Here is a 19,493-nt window from a genome sequence, read left to right on the forward strand (position 1 = left end):
TACAATGCTTATAAATCTATGGTTTGTTGCAGGAAAAGGACACAATAGAACAATAGCATTAAAGTAAGGATGTACATCACAGTCAAAGGTTACCTCACAGCAAAGGGTTCAGGGCAGCCAAGCCCAAGTTCCAAGTCTCAACACACTTTCTCTCAGATCAGAAACCAGCAATGTGGACAGGGACCATCTCAGAACCAAGAAGTCCAAGATGGAATCTCAACCTGGGTTTCTCATGTGCTTGTTATGTAACTACTTCCAGTGACAGAACCCTGTGGGTGTCTTAGACCAGGTGCAAATCATCAGTTTTACTATTATCAATAAATAATGCTAACAGCTTGCCCTGAAATTCTTCCCACTCCTGGTTACAAAGCACCACTAATAATCTGTAGATTTATGCCTTGATCAGTGTCCAGTGTCGTGTGAGTACATTTCATGTTTTAGTAAAACAGCTCAGGCCAATTTCAGGACCACAGGAATTAACCCTCACAGTAGAGTCTATCCACCTGATCCATGCTCAAGACTTTTTAAGAACAAAAATAATCACTCACAGTTTGAGAATGATCATTTGCCTTACAATACCCTCATAATCAGACAATGAAAATGTACATAATCCATGTATATGGATTTACCATATACCTGAACCATCCCAAAATAGCAGCATAAACTCTCATATCTTTAAACTAACTTTACAATTTGTTTGTCTACCTGTTCTGTAGTCATCTGTATTTTATGGCATGTATCAGTTGAGAGATTAAGGAACTTTAATTGATCTATTATTGTTCAGGTCAAAATTTTCTTCAGGCCAGTTCTCTTCCACAGGGACAATGTCCCGAGGGACATTTAAATTCATTTAAATTCAATCTCCCAACACATTTGATAGTCAATATCAGTATTATTGTAAGTTTTATTCACTCCTATAATATTAATTTACCTAATTATCTAATGGAAATCTACTTTAATGTCCCTCATGTTAAATTGTAAGACACAAAGCTCTAATTTTGTGGATCAACTCTTCAATCATTTCTTACTCCCTCATTTTTTAGAGTGGATGTTTTAATTGTCTATTCCAATTTTCTATTGTTCCTTTACTTTGAGGGTTAAAAGTAATATGATAAGCCTATTGAATGTGGTTTTTCTGCCCACTGTTTCACTGTACAGGCAATGAAGTGAGTGTTGTGATCTGATCTGATGAAATGTAGCTAGGAGAGCCAAACTGTTACTTCTCCAGAACTGAAAATTCTGCTTTTCCTGTTGGCAAATAAGGCCATTTTTATTATGAGTTTAGCATCAGCAGGAACCAAGTAAGTAAATCCTTCTCAGAAAGCTCCATAGTCAACCCTAAAGGGAAAATGGGTACTTGCTTCTGAATATAAGTTCCTCCCATGAGAACTCACTGTAGCGTGCTCCATTTCCATTGTAGGATGGACCTTCTTTGGGTGTTGTCCTCCTTGTTGGAACACTTTTCTGACATTACCCATGACATACCATGACATGGAGCACTTTTCTGACATTACCCATTCAGGTCTTAAAATAATCTCATATCCTTCAGTTATTGGAGCTATTTCATAAATGACCAATAACAAGCCTGTAACTATCTTTTAGAAGGAGTACACTGGAGGGGCGCCTGGGTGGCGCAGTCGGTTAAGCGTCCGACTTCAGCCAGGTCACGATCTCGCGGTCCGTGAGTTCGAGCCCCGCGTCGGGCTCTGGGCTGATGGCTCGGAGCCTGGAGCCTGTTTCCGATTCTGTGTCTCCCTCTCTCTCTGCCCCTCCCCCGTTCATGCTCTGTCTCTCTCTGTCCCAAAAATAAATAAAAAACGTTGAAAAAAAATTTAAAAAAAAAAAAAAAAAGAAGGAGTACACTGGAGAGTAGCATTTGGTGCTTTTCTGGTTCAAAAGTCCAGAGGGCACCATTGATCAGTGGCTATGGGCTTTTGACAGAGACTCCAGCTGACATGAGTGCAGGCAGAACATTTCTAATTTTATCTCAACATTAGGATCGTATAGTCCTAATGGGATAATTTGAGCTACAGCCTTTTGCAGTTCTAAGAAGCCTTGTTGCTATTCAGAGCCTCAATCAAATACAACCTTTTCCTGGGTAATTTTACAGATTTAAGGTAACAGTATTTATCCCTAAGTGAAGGGTATGATTTTTCCAAAATCCAGATAGGCCCATAAAATGTTGGACTTCTAATTTAGTCTGAGAGCTGGGAAGCAACAACAATTTCTTCCTAGTTGTCTGTGGTATACTACAAGTTGCTCCAGGTCAGACAATCCCCCTGAATTTTACACACTGTGGGGCCCTGGATTTTTTGGAGTTAAATTGATCATCCCCAATCAGTCATATGATTTTCCTCAGTTTCTGAGATAATAACAGTATCACCAAAATAGTGTTTTGAAACATTGTCTGGAGTGCCTGGGTGGCTTAATTGGTTAAGTGACCAACTCTTGATTTTGGCTCAGGTCATGATCATGGTTTGTGCCAACAGCGTGTGGTCTGCTTGGGATTCTCTCTCTCCCTTTCCCTCTCCTGTCTCCAATCCCTCTCGAACAAAACAAAACAAAACAAAACAAAACAAAACAAAACATTGTCTAGTTGTATTAATCTAGGTCCTACCTGACCAGACTGATAGTACATGGGAGAGTTCAATATTCTTGAGGTGATACTGTAAATGTATGTTATAGACCATAACATGTGAATGCAAACTGTTTTTGCCTCTTCATGGAGACTGGTAATAAGAACAACACATTTCTGTGGGGTTCTGTGGGGTGAAATGGCTCACTTCTTATTATCTATCTCTGTAGAAACTAGGGCTCTGCTTCCTGCACTCTGCTATCAAGATCAGATATCACTCCTCTATCAGCTGTCTTGTCTTCTGAAAATGTATGGACAGCTCTCATTCACTATTCTCTCTTGTCCCTTCTTCATCCTTGTGGGTTTCAATCTTGTTATTCTACAACTATCATTTTGGACAGTTTCAGGGGAAGGTGAAGATAAATGTTTATGTTGATTCCATTCCAGGCCATAAGTCTTTAAACCATTAATTCTATATTGCATAGTAAAGGAGAAAATGGAAGAATTACCCTAAAAATCTTTATAATATCTTAAAGGAAGTTGGGGCAACCCAGAGCTTTGTCTCTTCAAACTCCTAGGATGTAAAAATCCCAAGGCTGGGAGTGCAGTGAGGTAAGTGAAGTACTCACCTTGGGCACAAAATGTAGGGGGCTCAAGAACTTACTGATCCACATAAATAATACTTTAATGCAGTATTATTAATTAATTAAACTAATAAATAAAATAATGAAAAGTCGACAATGAACAAAACATCAAATTTTAAAATAAAGACAGGATCAGTATTACTGATGTTTCTTTTGCCTCTGCTCCAGTGTGGCTTGCCATAAGACTGGTTGCACACTAGGAATTAAGGTAAAATGGAAGTAAACCAGGCCTTGCACTGTATTCAGCCTAGTTTCAAAAAATCTGTAGTCCAGAAAGCCCTTCAAATTTTTGTAGCCCAGAGAATCTCTAGCCTGATAATGGATTAAGATGATACTTGATTGCTGGTATTCTGAAGTACATGAAAAAAAGCAATCAAAATTCTTCTTTGAAGAAATATAACATCCATCTAGGCTTCAAATTATTTCTAAAAATAAAATTTCATAGACAAAATCTCACATACAGCCAAAGATAGGTGCAGAAGGAGAAAAGACCCCTTCAGCAAACAACATTCAAGAGAAGTATGTCTGCAAGGACTCCAGATATCAGAATATCAGACACAGACTAAAAGTTCCTCCCCAACAAGAAACCCCATACCCGTTAGCAGTCACTCCCCATTTCTCTTCCAAGCCCCAGGCCATTACTAATCCACTTTCTGTCTCTATAGATTTGGCTATTCTGGACATTTCACATAAATGGAATCATACAATATTGGTCTCTGTGATGGATTCTTTAACTTAGCAAAATGTTTTCAAGATCACACATTTTGTAGCATGTATCACTACTTCATTCCTTTTTATGGCTATGTAAAATTCCACTGTATGGATATTCCACATTTTATTTGTCCATTTATACTTTATGGCAATTATGAATAACGCCGCTATGAACATTTGTGTACAAGTTTTGGTGTGTATATATGCTTTCATTTCTCTTGGGTATAGGATTGGAATTGCTGGGCCACATGATGACTTCAAATGACTTACAGGAAAAAAAATTACATTAAAAAAACTAATAAGAGGCAGTCTCTGGGCCACTGCAACCGCGCAGTGATATAAGCGTTCCCAGCTGGTGATGTAAGGTGATGTAAGGGTTCACCAGCCATTGCTTGGTGAGACCCTTCCACAGAGGGTCCAAGTAGGCCTAAGCCGCAGGGCCCCAAAGAGTGAGGGGTTTGGAAACACAGCCCCATCTGAAATAAAATTTGGGAGAGGGTGCCACCTGGCAGGCTGAAGCTTGGTTGCAGATAATGTAGAAGTAGGGAGTGGAGGGAAGCTGGAGACAAAGGAGGGGTGTCTGATGGCCAGTTGGTGAGAGCACAGATTCTTATACCAGAGACTGGGAAGCTGGGTGATGCCATTTTCACCTCCCATACCTACACATATGAGCAAGTGTGCTACACCAATCCTCCCCCAAAGCTAAGCAACACCACATATTGGAGAATGGAGCCATTACACCAAGCCCCATCCAACTGTGCCAACCAAGCCCTAGAGGATGACCACAAGTCTCCACTTGCTTAGTGTACAAACTATAAAGTGCTTCACAGTTTGACTTCTGAGGGAAACTGGATGTAATTTCATTTGGATTTCATTCTTTTCACTGGCTCACCTATTCATTTTTCTTTTTCTTTTCTTTTCTTTTCTTATTCTTGGATACAGAAAGAGAAAAAAAAATTATTTTTATTTTCCGTTTATATAAATTTTTTTCATTCTGCAAGCTTTTTCTCATATTTGACTTTCATCCTTTCATTTCATTCTATTTTATTGTATTCATTTTTTAAAATTTTTAATGGTGAATGGTGGCTTGCTTTTTCCTTTTTTTATTTCTTTTTTTTTCTTTTCATTCCCTTTTTCTCTATTCTATCAAGCTTCTGTCAACAACCAAACCAAAACACACCTAGGATATAGTTAGCTTTATTTGTTTTCTTGTGTTCTTTTCATTTTTTAATTTTAACTTTTTATCTTATTAATTCTTTTTCTTCCTCCAAAAAAATGAAAAGAAGGAATTCACCCAAAAGAAAGAACAGGAAGAAATGACAGCTAGGGACTTAATCAACACAGATACAAACAAGATGTCTGAACTAGAATTTAGAATCACGGTAATAAGAATATTAGCTGGGGTTGAAAAAAGCATAGAATCCATTTCTGGAGATAAAAGAAGTAAAAGCTTGTCAAGATGAAATAAAAATGTTAACTGAGCTGCAATCTCTAATGAATGCCACGGCGGCAGGGATGGATGAAGTAGAGCAGTGAATTTAACAATATAGAGGACAAACTTATGGAGACCAATGAAGCAGAAAAAAAGAGGGATACTAAGGCAAAAGAGCATGATTTAAGAATTAGAGAACTCAGTGACTCATTAAAAAGGAATAACATTAGAATCATAGGGGTCCCAGAAGGTGAAGAGAGAGAAAAAGGGGTAGAAGGTTTACATGAGCAAATCATAGCAGAAAACTTTCCTAACTGGGGAACAGACATCAAAATCCAGGAAGCACAGAGGACTCCCATTAAATTCAACAATGGGAAACAATGGGAAGGCCTATCAACGATTGTGATTGAAAGCCATTGTTGAATAAAAAAAATAAAAGAAATAGTTTCTCTGATTCTTTCAATGGACTCAGTTTAGAGAAATAGTTAACCCCATGTCTTTCCTTCGGTGTCTAGAATGTTACTGAGGATTAATTTACTAGCATAATAATACATCGAAGAGGCTTGCATTTCATTACAGTAGGGAAAATAAAACTATTAATTTGGAGAGAAAAACTAATTCAGCCTCTGTAGTTAGATTAGAAATCTGTATGATTAGATAGCTGGATACATAATGGCCTCAGGGTGAAAATCTGCAAGTAGAAAATAGACTTAACTTCATGTGTTAATAGCAATGAAGCAGTTTTCCCTGAGCTCATGCAAGTAGCCATCTCTGCACTGGGGAACCTTGGGTAGGATCTGGGAAGGAACCCTTTATAAATAAATTCCAAGGGATTGACTGAAGCCAAAGCAAACTAGTGCCAAGACCAGTAAACTGACCCATTTCATACCAGTGTATAGTTCTAGGGATTAATTTAAGTAAGGAGAATATATTTTTATTGTGTATATTTTGCCCTGGCCACAGTTCTGGGACCTTTAGCAGCTTCATTAAGTACCAAAACCTCTTACTTCTTTCATTGAGATTTTTAACAGTGTTTAGGCTGGTGTCTGTAATTTTGAATAAACTTAGGTGACCTTTCTCAGTATACTTGATATGTCCCTGGATATTCACATTTGTTTACCTTCCTCAGCCGAAGAAGAAATAGAGAATACTCCTTCTTGACTACCTTTGTGATGGTTAATTCTTTGTGTCAACTTGACTAGGCTATGGTGCCCAGTTGTTCGGTCAACATCTATCTAGATGTTGCTGTGAAGGAATTTTTTAGATGTGATCAACATTTAAAACAGTAGACTTTGAGTAAAGCAGTTTACCTTCCATAATGTGGGTGGGCCTCATCTAATCAGTTGAAGATCTTGAAAACAAAGACTGAGGTTTTTTGAAGAAGGAATTTTCCTCAGGACTATAACATAGATACTCAGCCTAAGTTTCCAGCCTACCACCATGCCCTAAAGATTTCAGACTTGTTAGCCTCCATAAGTGTGTGAGCCAAATCCTGAAAATCAATCTCATTCTCTCCCTTGCCTTCCCTTCCCCACCTCTCTCTCTCTGTCTTCTCTCTCTCTCTCTCTCTCACACACACACACACACACACACACACACACCACACCACTCCCCATTGGCCCATTGGTTGTTTCTCTGGAGAACCCTGACTAATAACAACCTTTTTAAAAGAATGTTATTCTTAGTGAAATAAGTTAGAAAATAAGTGTATGATCTCACTTATATGAGGAATCTAAAATAAAGGAACTCATAGAAACAGAACAGATTCTCTAGAGGCAGAGAATGGGTTGGTGATAGGGGAAGTAATGAATGAAGGTGGTCAAAAGGTACAAACTTCTAGTTAATAAATAAGTTCTGCGAATATCATGTATAGCATGGTGACTGTAGTTAACAACACTGTGTTGTACATTGGAAGTTGCTAAGAGAGTAGATCTCAAAAGTTCTTTTTTTTTTTCCTAGTTTTGGGGTGTCTATTTTCTGAGAAAGGGAGTTACTTTTAAATTTTGTTTAATGTTTATTTATTTTTTTTTAAATTTTTTTTTTCAACGTTTATTTATTTTTGGGACAGAGAGAGACAGAGCATGAACGGGGGAGGGGCAGAGAGAGAGGGAGACACAGAATCGGAAACGGGCTCCAGGCTCTGAGCCATCAGCCCAGAGCCTGACGCGGGGCTCGAACTCACGGACCGCGAGATCGTGACCTGAGCTGAAGTCGGACGCTTAACCGACTGCGCCACCCAGGCGCCCCAATGTTTTATTTATTTTTGAGACAGAGAGAGACAGAGCTCATGAACAGGGGAAGGGGCAGGAAAGAGAGGGTGACACAGAATCTGAAACAGGCTCCAGGCTCTGAGCCTGTCAGCACAGAGCCCGACGCGGGGCTCGAACTCACGGACCGTGAGATCATGACCTGAGCCGAAGTCAGATGCTTAATCCGACCAAGCCACCAGGCGCCCCTGGATCTCAAAAGTTCTAATCCACAAGGAAAAATTTTTGTAACTAAGGTGATGGGTGTTAACTAGACTTATTGTGATAATCATTTTGTAATATATACATATAGCAAATTATCTTGTACACCTTAAATTTATTACAATGTTTATGTCAATTATATCTGAATAAAATGGAGGTTTAGGGAGGTGGAAAGTTATTCCTTTATCTTTACTTTAGCAATTTTTTCTTTGAAACTAGGATGACATTTGAGGGTTTTTTAAAATGTTTTTAATTTATTTTTGAGGGGGGGCAGAGAGAGAGGGAGAAAGAGGATCTAAAGCAGGCTTTGAGCTGTCAGCACAGAGCCCAATGTGGGACTCAAACCCACAACCATGAGATCATGACCTGAGCTGATGTCAGACGCATAACCAACTGAGAGCCATCCAGGTGCCCTAGAATTGAGTTTTTAATTTACATCGGTTACTGGCATTTACTTGCAAGCATTTCTTCATGGGTTCATGGGGATTTTTTTAGTAATAGCTCTAACAGATTTCTATTTGGTGCAGCCTTCTTTTTTTTTTTCCAAAGAACTTTATCATTCATCTTTTCCAGAAAAGAACATTTCAAAACTACATTTAATAGAAAGTAAGTTAAAACATGAATAACAAGTGATTTCTTCATACCTCTCTGTCACAATTTTTTTCAAATGGAGCTCGTAAAAATATTTTAAGTCTTTCAGATGTCTATTAGATAATGTCTAGTTCCTTTAGGTCAAAATATAATTCATTATATATGGTGGATTATGGGTGAGGAAGAAATGTATTTGCATGAATTTAAGACCCCAAAGACTACAAGATTGTTATAAAAATGATAATAGAGTACAAGGGCCAATTTGTAAGGAGAAGGCAGAGCTATTAATAGTGATAAGTTGACAATCCTTTTAGAATTTCTCCTAATAAACTGGTAGCATATAGAACACATGTCTGCCCTAAATTCCCTTCTCCTAACCTCCCTTGTTGTCTAAAGCCTCACTGGTGCCCCACTGGAAGAGCAAACTTTCCAAGACTGTCATGAATGCTTCCTTCATTGGGGTTTGTATATCTTTACCTTCTCGTGTGGCAAGTAGGTGCTTCTTTGGGTCTTGATAATACAACACATATTATTAGTCCTTAAAGAATAAAAAGGAACTCACTCAGTTCCCAAGGAGTAGAAAAAGTTCAGAACAATCAGCAACTTTTTTTTTTTTTTTTTTTTTGAGCACCATCAAACATAAAACACCTTACTCAGGGCTGTTTGGTGTGGTCAAAAAAAAAAAAAAAGAGTAGAAAAGATATCTCATATCTTCAGAGAAATGGCAGAGGGGCTGATTTTTAAAAAGCAGAAGAAGGGTGCCTGTATGGCTCAGTCGGTTGAGCATCCTACTTCAGCTCAGGTCATGATCTCGTGGTTCGTGAGCTCGAGACCCGCATTATGCTCTCCGCTGTCAGCACAGAGCCTGCTTTGGATCCTTTGTTTCCCGCACCACCCCCGCCCCCCCCCCCACCTCTCTGCACCTCCCTTGCTCTCTCTCTCTCTCTCTCCAAGATAGATAAACACATAAAAAAAATAAAAAGCAGAAGAGACACCTACTGTTTAAAAACCTCCCAGAGGAACTTAGATTCTACATTCTGCCTCCAAGCAGCAGTTTTCCCCATGACCATAATTTCTTAGGAATCCTTTATGTCCCCAGAGGAGGTAAAGCCAACTCTGTTTCTTTCTCCAATACAGGCACCTGACAGCAGCTATGACAACTATGTGCTCTGCAAAGAACTTTTTCCAGAGGTTGATGTCTCAGAGTTTCCCTTAGCACTTGGTGGGCAAGTTGGCTATTTGAGAGTAGAGAATAAAAGAAACGTGTGAAAGTATTTTGATGTATGTAAGTAGAGTGTATCAGAGGGAATGTGATGGCCAGTCTTGTGTTTTTCATTCCTTCTTCCTACCAGAACTGGTGTGAGTATTTGTTATCCAGTTAGTAGAAGTTTCCTTGTCTGTCCAAAAGGTGATTGTAGCTGGTGATTTCCGGAAAGGAAGAGGCAGCAGCAACCCTTTTGTGGTTTTTTAGCCAGTGGTGAGAATTCTGTACCCTTTGTCTTGAAGCAGTATATTAACACACTTCAGCTTTTTCTTTCAGCATTTTATTCAAAGGCAAGAGAGGAGTCAGGGATGAGTCCAAAGTTTTTACTTGAACCACTGGAAGGATGGAGTTACCTTAACTAAATAAACAGAGGCAGACTCAGGGAAAAGAAAGTTTTGGGGAAAAGATCAGGAGTTCATTTTGGGATATGTGAAAATTGAGATGCCTGTTAGACCATCCCAGTAGAGAATTGAGTAGGCACTTGGGTATAGGAGTGTAGACAAGTCAGGTCTGGAAATGTAAATATGGAAGTCACATACATACACCAAGACTCCCAAGGGAGAAAACATGGATACAGTCTAAGACCAAGAGCCAAGACTGAGCCTAGGAGCACTCCTGTTTTTAGAGTCAGAGAGACAGGAGGAACCAGCCAAGAAGATGGAGGAGTAATGCCACTGAGGGCAATGGGGGCCAGGAGAGGAGGGTATCCTGAAAGTCAGGGGAAGAAAATGTTTCAAGGAAGAAAAAGAAAGTGAGAACACTATTGATGGGCAAGTGAGGATAACGGAGATAGTGTCTTGGATTTTATAATGTGGGAGACATTAGTAACTATAGCAAGGGCAGTTTTATGTGGAGAGGAGGGGGTAAGGGCCTGAGTGAGTGGGTTCAGGAGAGAATAGGAGAAGAATTGCTGCATGAAGGATACATGATTATGTTAAGGAATTTTTCTGCAGAGTGAACAGAAATAGAGCAGTAAGCTAGAGGCAAAAGTGAGGTCAAGATTGTTGATATTGTTGATGTTTAAGTGGAAGAAATATACCATAGTTTTATATTAATGGAAATGTCTAGTAGAAAGGAATGAAATATCGATGCATCGGAGAGAAGGGAGAAATTGCTGAGCAATTCTCAGAATGTCTCACAGAACTGAAGACATTCTAATCTTGTGCCAAAGCCTGTTCTCATTCTACACACAATGAATGCCAACAACTCTGGTTATGGAAATAGTTTCTGCAGGCAGAGAGTGGAAATCTATTTGAAAACCTCCGTCTCTGTATCGTGGAGTCCAAGGACAGGGTGTATGGATAAAAATGCTGACCTTAATGCCTCAGGTCATTGAGCCGAGGATACATACTTTTGGGCACCCACACAAATACCACCCAAACTACCTTTCTGTGCAGCGTAGGTTGTAATAATACCTCACTAAAACAGATTTCATATCATTTGTGATCATCTGAAGGGACAAAATTTAAAATTTCCCTTTTACCTCAGAGATACTATTTTTATAGAAAATTAAATCCATTTACAAAATTATATGGGACGTTTTGCATAATTTTTAAAGGTATCAGACATTATCTTCAATGTAAATGCAAAAAATAAACTTCAATTTAAGTAGCAACTGGCAGTAAGCTCATTCTTCTTGTATCACATCAGTTCATTTTTTCTATTTCACTGAGGTGATCTATTAGTCAATTTTTCTTGGCTTACTTTGAATTATTACACTATAGTATTTTTTAATACTATAGAGTTTAAGATTGCTGTTTATGAAAAAATATTCTATTAGGTCTAATCTTTAAATAACAAAGAAAAATTTCTCCCCATAGATATGCTTTACAGAAATTTTAAAGGCTTGAAATTTTCCTTCCTAAACTTCCTTAGAAAGAGAACCCAGTTCAAAGAGAACTTTTCAGTATTTTCCACCAGTTACCCTTACTAGCAGAAGACAGCAAAGGCATACCTGGGGGGCAATGGGGGTATTGGCCAGTGTGGCCAATAAACTCATAACATTTATTTGGAATCTCCTTTTCAGACATTAAAACCCATTTTATAGTATAATAATACTATGTTTTACAATATAGTAAATTATTTTAAATTATAATTTCGGGGAAAAATGTATTCTACTTGTCTCATTGGCTCAATGAAGAAGCTGCTTGACATAGGTTCTGTCCATGTCAGAGCTCTGGAATGAACTGAGGCTCAGCCAATGCAGATTCATCATCTAGGTACTTTCTCTTCTCTAGCTGCAAGTCTCTAGAACACACACCCACACCCACAAAAATATACTAATAAAATGGCAACCATTTGTTATTGCTTTACGAATTATAAAAGGGTAAATGCTGAGGAAACATTCTTTGAATGCTACTAGAGAGAAAGTTACAGTGCAATATTTTTTGGGTTCCTGTGGTAGAAAATCCTGATGGTTGCATCATTCTGTTTACAGGCCTAATAACCAGTGTCATAACAATCCAGTCGGCCTCTTTAACTGTCTCCATAGAATTCTTGTCAGAGCACTTTCATGTTGAAGAAGAAGACTAGTGATGTTTTCTATTTTGCTAAATTTATAAGCTTCACTACACTTAAATACATCAAGAATCTCAAAATAAGGTAGTCCTTATGATTTTCATCTCTCAATGTTTATTTTTATCACAGAACTTTTGTTGATTACAGAAAAAAAACTAACAGTTTTTGCTCTGCAATTGTTTTCTGAAATTGTTCAGACTTCAAATAAACCAACCAAAGCTGTTAAGTAAGACAACTAAGACTTTATCATTAAGATGAACAATTGAGTCAGACTACCAGGTTTTTGTCTTTTGCTGTCACATCTCTCTTCTTTGTTAATGAAAAGCAAGTCAATCCTGAGTGTGAAACCTTTCCCGGTCCACTTTCCCCATCTCGTATTATTTTGAACCAAATCCTAAATGTCATATGAATTTATCCATAAATATTTCAATATACCAAAACATTTGATTAAGGACAGTTACATCAGGAAATTGAATTTGTTAGCAGGAGCCAGTGGCTTTGCATACAATCCAAATAATCACAAGTGATTTCTAAGGTGACAAACTTTTCTAAGGTAGATAGAAATATCTATTGTACAATAAATATTTCGGCCTTCTTGACTCACTCCGAAGTCACATTTTCTACTTTGACTTCTGTGGTCAAAGCACAGGTTCATTGTGGTCACAAATATCCACAGGATTTGATCTTGCCTCCTATGACATCTTGCAATCACTTGAAGAGACTCCAGGGCTAGTATCATTGGATACCTCAACTACACCAAAAAGGTCAGAGTTCTCAATTGCTCTCTACACATAAAATTTTCTATTCCATAGTATCCATCAAGAAAAACACAAGTTTACTGACATGGAAAAGCAGAATTTTGATTTTACTTGCACATGTGTCATAAAACCCTTCTACAGGGCAAAAATTTAAACAATTTTTCTCCAAAACCTTGACTAAAATTGCACACTAAAATGTGCCATAATTATCCTAGAGCTTTGGTGCTGCTGTCATAGTATATATAAATGTAACATATGTAATCCCAGTTATAATACTGCAAGAATAAGTATGCCCCTGCTTGGGACAGAAGGAATCTGAAGGCCTTGGGTCTGTGTGTACTAGTGAGAGCCAGAAAGGGGCAGGATGCTCTAGGGGTGTGTTATGTGTAAGACCTCAAGCTGACCCCTCTTCATGGTAGCTGCTATCAGGGCATTCATCTCTCAGCTTGGAGAAGAGTGTAATAGATAATTATTTTGGTTTCCCTCTTTCTTTTTTATGTATTTTACTTTTCATTCTTTGATCCAGCTACTGAATTCATCACTCCTTCTGGTTGTTCTCCCCAACTTTGTGTAGTGGAGCCAGGGGGAAAAGAGAAGCTTGTAAAGAAAGGGGTCTTTTTAGGTTTTTTTTTTTTTCCCTTAAAGTCTCTCTGTCCCTGCTCTTGAATAATTGTTGATAATTTTTTTCATTTGTAGGTGCTGATAAAAGTGTAATTATCAGGAATTAATTATGAAAAAATAAGTATACCAGCCCATCTACTGCTGGAAATGCTATATTTATCAGGATAAAATTGTCATGACATTAATCCATAGTCATCCATTCAATAACATCTATGGAGTACACACTAAATGTGAGGGTAGCAGGGAGGAATCTGACGTTAATTAAAAAAAAAATTTTTTTTAATGTTTATTTATTTTTGAGAGAGAGAGAAACAGAGCACAAGTGGGGGAGGAACAGAGAGACAGGAGACACAGAATCTGAAGCAGGCTCCAGGCTCTGAGCTGTCAGCACAGAGCCCGACGCGGGGCTCGAACTCACAAAACCGTGAGATCATGACCTGAGCCAAAGCCGTATGCTCAACCGACTGAGCCACCCAGGCCGCCCCAAGATGTTAATTTTTAAAAATGGTCCCTGACCTCAAGGAGTTTACAAAAGAGAAAAACCTATACATAAAAATTGTAATACAAGGTGGAATGTAGTATGTACTATGTCAGCATCTTTTTAAAATGGTCTGAGACCACCTACTAAATCAATCTCTGGTTGTAGGGCTCAAGAATCTGCATTTTGGGGGCACCTGGTGGCTCAGTCAGTTGAGTGTCCAACTCTTGATTTCAGCTTGGGCCATGATCTCACAGTTCCTGTGCTGGAGCCCAACATCGGGCTCCATGCTAACAGCTTATAGCCTGCTTGAGATTCTGTCTCCATCTCCCTCTCTGCCCCTCCCTCCACTCATGCTCCCTCTCTCTTTCAAAATAAATAAATAAATAAACATTAAAAAAAAAAAAGACAGGACTTCCAGGTAATTCTCATACACAATAAAATGTTTTATATTTTAGACATTTTCTTGGAGAAGATAAGAATAAAGGGGTCAGGGGGCACCTGGGTGCCTCAGTCGGTTAAGCATCTTACTCTCGATTTTGGCTCAGGTCATGATCTCACCATTCCATGAGATCAAACCCTGAATTGGGCTCTATGCTGACAGTGCAGAGCCTGCTTGGGATTCTGTCTCCAGCTGTCTCCCCAACGCCTCTCAAAATAAATAAGTAAACATAAAATAAATAAATAAATAAATAAATAAATAAATAAATAAATAATAAAGGAATCAATTCCAGCATGAAGAGAATCAGGAAACAAAAAACCAATAGAGAAGAAAATCAGGAAAAACTAATTATTTTCTCCAGTAATGATTAAATGATGATTAAACTCTGCTCTTGATAGCTAACTTTTAGTATGTCATTACATTGCAGGTTCATCACTTTTAATTTAAGAAACTCTCGAATTGCACAGTTAAGTGGATTTTGAAATACATACAAATTTCCTTATTCTGTTTTCAAGTTTCAGAAAATGCTTCTGAAACTGTAGATCAAACTCAGAAATATATATGTGGTGTATAAAGCAACTTGATGTGACTTTTTTAATGTTTATTTGAGAGAGAGAGAGAGATAAAGAGTGTGAGCAGGGGAGGGTCAGAGAGAGAGGGAGACACAGAGGTATCAGCCCAGAGACCAACACGGGGTTCAAACTAAAGAACTGTGAGTTCATGACCTGAACCGAAGTTGGACACCCAACCAACTGAGCCACCCCTTGATGTGACTTTTGATTGAAACAACATTGGTTGTCATGGAAGTTACTTTACCATACTATAAGTTTTGCACAAAGCAATGTTTTGGCTTGTATTTTAGGTTGAATTTATTAAGAAACATTATCAAGTCTGCAGTAAAAGTTAATTTCCAAAGCTATTTAGTGTTTGATAATAGCAGTTGAGGGCAGTTCTTCTCTTTGAGAAAAATTTTAGTCTCAGCCTGAGCTCAAAAAATTGCATTAAAAACTTACCATTGCTGAGCCATTGAACTGTTTTGGGGGAGGGTGAGTCAGGATATTCATACAATTTTTCAGTCATTTAATTTTATTTTTATTTTTATTTTTAATTATTTTTTAATTTATATCCAGTTAGTTAGCATATGGTGCAACAATGATTTCAGGAGTAGATTCCTTAATGCCCCTTACATGTTTAGCCCATCTCCCCTCTCACAACCCCTCCAGTAACCCTCTGTTTGTTTTCTATATTTAAGAGTCTCATGTTTTGTCCTCCTCCCTGTTTTTATATTATTTTTGCTTTCCTTGTGTTCATTTGTTCTGTGTCTTAAAATCGTCATATGAGTGAAGTCATAGATATTTGTCTTCTCTGACTAATTTCGCTTAGCATAATACCCTCCAGTTCCATCCAGTAGTTGCAAACAGCAAGATTTCATTGTTTTTGATTCCCGAGTAATACTCCATTGTGTGTGTGTGTGTGTGTGTGTGTGTGTGTGTGTGTGTATATATATACACATATATGTATATATATATATATACATATATACATACATATATACATATATATGTGTGTGTGTGTATATATATATATATACACACACACACCACATTTTCTTTATCCATTCATCCATCGGTTGACATTCTGTACTTTGGCTCTTGTTGATAGTGCTGCTATAAACATTAGGGTGCATGTGCCAGTTTGAAACAGCATAACTGTATCCCTTTGATAAATACCTAGTAATGCAATTGCTGGGTTGTAGGGCAGTTCTATTTTTAATTTTTTGAGGAACCTCCATACTGTTTTCCAGAGTGGCTGCACCAGCTTGCTTTCCCACCAGCAGTGCAAAAGAGTCCTCTGTCTCCGCATCCTTGCCAACATCTGTTGTTGCCTGAGTTGTTAACGTTAGCCATTCTGACAGGTGTGAGGTGGTATCTCATTGTGGTTTTGATTTGTATTTCCCTGATGAGGAGTGACATTGAGCATTTTTTCATGTGTCGGTTGGCCATCTGGATATCTTCCTTGGAGAAGTGTCTTTTCATGTCTTTTGCCCATTTCTTCACTGGATGATTTGTTTTTTGGGTGTTCAGTTTGATAAGTTCTCTATAGATTTTGGATACTAACCCTTTATCTGATATGTCATTTGCAAATATCTTCCCCCATTCTGTCAGTTGCCTTTTAGTTTTGCTGATTGTTTCCTTTGCTATGCAGAAGCTTTTTATTTTGATGAGGTCCCAATAGTTCACTTTTGCTTTCATTTCCCCTTGCCTACAGAGACATGTTGAGTAAGAAGTTGCTGTGGCTAAGGTGAAAGAGGTTTTGCTTGGTTTCTCCTCAAGGATTTTGGTGGCTTCCTGTCTTACATTTAGATTTTTCATCCATTTTGATTTTATTTTTGTGTATGGTGTAAGAAAGTGGTCTAGGTTCATTCTTCTGCATGTCACTATCCAATTTTCCCAACACCATCTGCTGAAGAGACTGTCTTTATTCCATTGGATATTCTTTCCTGCTTTGCCAAAGATTAGTTGGTCATATGTTTTTGGGTCCATTTCTGGGTTCTCTACTCTCTTCCATTGATCTGAGGGTCTGTTTTTGTGCCAGTACCACACTGTCTTGATGATTACAGTTTTTTAATACATCTTGAACTCCGGGATTGTGATGCCTCAGCTTTGGTTTTCTTTTTCAAGATGCTTTGGCTATTTGGAGTCTTTTCTGGTTCATACAAATTTTAGGATTGTTCTAGCTCTGTGAAGAATGCTGGTGTTATTTTAATAGGGATTGCATTGAATATGTAGATTGCTTTGGGTAGTATTGACATTTTAACAATATTTGTTCTTCCTATCCAGGAGCATGGAATATTTTTCCTTTTTTTTTTTTTTTTTGGTCTTCTTTAATTTCTTTTATAAGCTTTCTATAGTTTTCAGTGTATAGATCTTTCACCTCTTTGGTTAGATTTATTCCCAGTTATTTTATGGGTTTTGGTGCAATTGTAAATGGTATTGATTCCTTGATTGCTTTTTTTGTCACTTCATTATTGGTGTATAGGAATTCAACCAATTTCTGTGCATTGATTTTATCTCCTGCAACTTTGCTGAATTCATGGATCTGTTCTAGCAGTTTTTTGGTGGAATATTTTAGGTTTTTCCATATAGAGTATCATGTCATCTGCAAAGAGTGAAAGTTTGACCTCCTCCTGGCTGATTTGGATGCCTTTATTCCTTTGTGTTGTCTGATTAGTGAGGCTAAGACTTCCAATACTATGTTGAATAACAGTGGTGAGAGTGACAACCCTGTCGTGTTCCTGACTTTAGGGGGAAAGTGCTCAGTTTTTCCCCATTGAGAATGATATTAGCAGTGGGTCTTTCATATATGGTTTTTATGATCTTGAGGTATGATCCTTCTATCCCTACTTTCTTGAGGGTTTTTATGAAGAAAGGATGCTGTATTCTGTCAAATGCTTTCTCTGTATCTATGGAGAGGATCATGTGGTTCTTGTCCTTTCTTTTATTGATGTGAGGTATCACATTGATTGTTTTGAGGATATTGAAACAGCCCTGCATCCCAGGGACAAATCCCACTTGGCCATGGTGAATAATTTTTGTAATGTGTTGTTGCATCCGGTTGGCTAGTATCTTGTTGAGGATTTCTGCATCCATGTTCATCAGGGATTGGTCTTTAGTTCTCCTTTTTAGTGGAGTCTTTGGTTTTGGAATCAAGGTAATGGTGGCTTCATGGAATGAGTTTGGAAGTTTCCCTTCCATTTCTATTTTTTTGGAACAGCTTCAAGAGAATAGGTGTTAACACTTCTTTAAATGTTTGGTAGAATTCTCCTGGAAAGCCATATGGCCCTGGACTCTTGTTTTTTGGGAGATTTTTGATTACCAGCTCAATTTCTTTACTGGTTATGGGTTAGTTCAAATTTTCTATATCTTCCTGTTTCACTTTTGGTAGTTTATATTTTCTTCCAGATTGCCCAATTTATTGGCATATAATTTCTCATAATATTGTCTTATTATTGTTTTTATTTCTGCAGTGTTCGTTGTGATCTCTCCTCTTTCATTCTTGATAGTATTTATTTGAGTCCTTTCCTTTTTCTTTTTGATCAAACTGAGTAGGAGTTTATCAAAGAACCAGCTTCTGGTTTCATTGATCTGTTCTACTGGTTTTTTTTTGGTTTCAATAGCATTGGTTTCTGCTCTGATCTTTATTATTTCCTGTCTTCTGCTGATATTGGGTTTTATTTGCTGTTCTTTTCCAGCTCTTTAAGGTATAGGGTTGGGTTGTGTATCTGAGACCTTTCTTCCTTTTTAAGGAAGGCCTGGAATGCTATATACTTCCTTATTATGACTGCCTTTGCTGCATCCCAGAGGTTTTGGGCTGTGGTGTTATCATTTTCATTGGCTTCCATGTACTTTTTAATTTCCTCTTAACTTCTTGGTTAACCTTTTCGTTCTTTAGTAGGATGTTCTTTAATCTCCAAGTATTTGTTGTCTTTCTAAATTTTTCTTGTGGTTGATTTAGAGTTTCATAGCATTGTGGCCTGAAAATATGCACGGTGTAATCTCAATCCTTTTGTACTTGCTGAGGGCTGATTTGTGTCCCAGTATGTGATCTATTCTGAATGTTCCATGTGTACTCGAGAAGAATGTGTATTCCTCTGCTTTAGGATGAAATGTTTTGAATATATATGTTAAGTCCATCTGGTCCAGTGTGTCATTCAACACCATTGTTTCCTTCTTGATTTTCTGTTTAGATGATCTTTCCATTGCTGTAAGTGGGGTATTGAAGTCCCCTACTATTATGGGATTATTATCAATGAGTTTCTTTATGTTTGTGATTAACTGATTTGTACATTTGGGTGTTCCACGTTTGGAGCATGAATGTTTACAATTATTAGATCTTCTTGGGGGATAGACCCCTTAATTTTGACATAATGCCCTTCTTCATCTCTTGTTCTGTCTTTATTTTAAAGTCTAGATTGTCTGGCATAAGTATGGC

This window comes from Lynx canadensis, chromosome B3, assembly GCF_007474595.2.
Source record: "Lynx canadensis isolate LIC74 chromosome B3, mLynCan4.pri.v2, whole genome shotgun sequence".
Classification (NCBI taxonomy): domain Eukaryota; kingdom Metazoa; phylum Chordata; class Mammalia; order Carnivora; family Felidae; genus Lynx; species Lynx canadensis.